General features: G+C 35.7%; 1 pseudogene; it reads left to right on the top strand.

The window, feature by feature from the left end:
- Positions 1-2,061: 2,061 nt before the first annotated feature.
- Positions 2,062-2,788, top strand: LOC126004252 (vesicle transport through interaction with t-SNAREs homolog 1B-like; annotated as a pseudogene).
- The last annotated feature ends 377 nt before the right edge of the window (positions 2,789-3,165 follow it).

Below are 3,165 nucleotides of genomic sequence, written 5' to 3' on the forward strand. Positions count from 1 at the left end.
TATTACAGTAAAGAATGTTTGTAGGCAGGAAAGATATTTTTGAAAAAGATCATTACTCTATTTAAGAAATATAAAAGACTTTGCTTTATAAGTTTGTTCTTATGTCTAATAAATCATAAGAAAGCTGATGCTTTGTTCTCGGAAAATATATTTTTGACAAAGAAACTAAAAATAACAAATGGGAGAAAGTATTTCTGTTGATTACATAATCTCTAAAACTAAAGAGATTATACTGTGGGTGACTGTTAGTTAATTGTGTTTTCAGTTTTTGGTTAGAGTAAGTAGGAGGTGTAAAGGGTGACACTGGGTAGCTTCTAAGCAGTCCTTAGGAAGCTTGGAGCCCTAGCTGTCAGTCCTGAGGGTTTCCAGGGATTTACTGGGCCATATTTGGGAGAACCACATGGTTTATGGACTTAATCATGGATATTGGTATGTAAGAAATATCAGTTAATTTCTCCACAGTATGAACAAGCCTTATTTTTAATTCCTGAATGAAAATAATTGTGATTTTTTTCTAAGTTCCACTAAAAATACTGGAATTTGAGTGTTTCTAGAAATACTAAAATTGGAATCAATATTTTTCGCATGATTTTCTTTGTCCTTTAAAAATTCAACTGGACATCCTGGTGATCATATTTCTCATGCATTTTTATTTTATTATTTTTATTTATCTATTTATTTATTTTTATATTTTTATTTTATTACTGTTATACAAAAAAGCCAAATTGTTTGATACACAAAATATAATTTTCCACATAAAATATAAAACTGAGAGGAAAGTTAATGACTGGGTTAGTCAAATGTTTAGCTCTTGGCAATAAAATTTATATATATATATATATATATATATATATATATATATATATATATATATATTTCAAACATTGCCCAATTCAAGTATTCTACATTTACAATTGTATTACTCATGTAACAATTGAGTATTTTAGATGAACATAGTTGGCATATACAATATGCCAAACTTTTGCTAGGAGTAACTGAGACAAACATTCCCTGTTATCTGGAAGCTTATACATTATAATTTAATAACTGACTCGAAAGGTTCGTAAGGTGATATTTCAGGTTTGCCACTTCCTTGCATACAGTGACACTTATTTATCTCCTGGTACCCCATAAGGCCCCCTGAGCCCCGATAATAGTGATCTCTGAGATCAGAGCCAAGAATATGTCCTGAGCACAAGTGAGTGTTGACAAAAAATAAATAAAATACACTAAATTTGAAATAAAAGCATAAGTAATTGTTTATAAACAGGGTAAATCAGTGATTACAAAGAGGAGGAATTTATATCTCCATTATCTAGGAAATGTTAGCCAAGAAAGGTGGGACAAGTTAAGAGGAAGGATAGCTGAAGACAAAAGAAAGGTGTTATGAAAATTTTTTATTTCTGCTGGTTGGTTCTAAGAAAAGAAGTTAAATTAGTTATTGAAGAATAATGGAAAGAAAAGAAATATTTTAGGAGCCTTGTTGGAGAGACGTATTTGCATAGTTCCCTTATCTGTCTTTTGATACCATGACCTGAAAATATACCTATGCATTCCTTTCCAAATTTTCAATTTTTAGATCCTGAGTATTTTCAGAAATTTTCTATTCATAAAGCACTACTCAAATTATTTGCCAACAATGCTATAAGCTATTATATGTGGTTATTCTTAATTAAATAACTAATAAAAACAAGACTATCCGTAGCGGTGGCGCAGTGCTAAGGCAGTGCTTACCTAGGACAGACTGCAGTTCGATTACCCAGCATCTTATATGGTCCCCCAAACCAGGAGCAACTTATGAGTGCATAGCTAGGAGTAACCCCTGAGTGTCATCGGTGTGGCCTCCCCCCAAAAAAACAACAACAACAACAACAACAACAAAAACAAGACTATACCCAATGAATTTAAAAGTGGTAAACAGATTATAAAATGCAATAACGGCCTAAACTAACTTAACTCCATAGGCAAAAAATGATAGTTGGCATCTTAGTTGGGGTTGAGAATTGGGGCACACACATTTGGTGATATCAAGGCTTACTCCTTTGTTTACAAATCTCTTTGATGGCGGTGGCTTCAGTTGCTGGAGGTGTGACTGCCTTTTTCGAGCATTTCAAGAAATTGTTTTGAGGCCTCCATGAAGACCTCTGAGGAGTACCAAAGCAGCTCCGGGGGAGTGCTGAACCCGAAAGAAGAAAAAAGTTTTGAGAGATTTTGATGAAAAGCAACAGGAAGTAAATGAAACGCTGGCAAAGATGGAGGAGGAACTATGTTATGCTCCTCTGTCTTTCTGTAACCCTATGATGTCAAAACATCAAACCTACTGGAAAGACCTAGCTAACTTCCATTGAGAGGTGAAAAGCACACCATTGATAGCTCCTGGGAGCCAAGGAGACATGAAATATGGTATACGATAGAGAATGAGCACATGATTCAGCTACAATCTCAAAGAGCATTGCTTCTGCAAGGCACTGAAAGCCTAAATTAGGCCACCCAGAGTATCAATCATTTTCATAAGATTGCCACAGAGACTGTCCAGATTGGCTCAGAAATCATAGAAGAGTTAGGTGAGCAATGTGACCAGCTGCAACATACCAAAAATAGGCTGGTAAACACAAATAAACATTTGAGTAAAAATGGAAAGATTCTCTGTTCAAAGTCCAGAAAATTGGCAACTAACAAGATACTACTTAGCATTATCATCTTACTGGAGGTTGCCATCCTTGCTGGCTTGGTCTATTACAAATTATTGCACAAGCATTGGACCCTTCAAATAAATTTGAGAACCTGAACTTTGGCACTGTGAATGAATGGCCTTAAGATACTCAGAATAGCATATTTGTGCTGGTAAGCTAAGAGTTCAAGGATGCACTGTATGTCCAGACTATGGGAGGAGGGAGGAAAGACAGAAAAACACTTAAATGTGAAGAACAGCAACAAGACCCGTGTGCTATACCAAGGTAATAAATGTAGTTTATTGTTGCAAGTCAGTCCCTGAAGAGGTTGACTGATGGAGGGATGGAGAATGAGGTCTTTCCCCTCCAGCTTGAAGCAAGCATCTGCCACTCTGTTCAGCCAGCGCTTCTGAGGTGAAGCAGTGGGTAAACAGCTCACAGACTGTCAGGCTTGTGGAAATATTAGCTTTATTTGGTGGACAAGAGTGAAGTC

The sequence above is a fragment of the Suncus etruscus genome, chromosome 3 (genome assembly GCF_024139225.1).
Source record: "Suncus etruscus isolate mSunEtr1 chromosome 3, mSunEtr1.pri.cur, whole genome shotgun sequence".
Lineage (NCBI taxonomy): Eukaryota > Metazoa > Chordata > Mammalia > Eulipotyphla > Soricidae > Suncus > Suncus etruscus.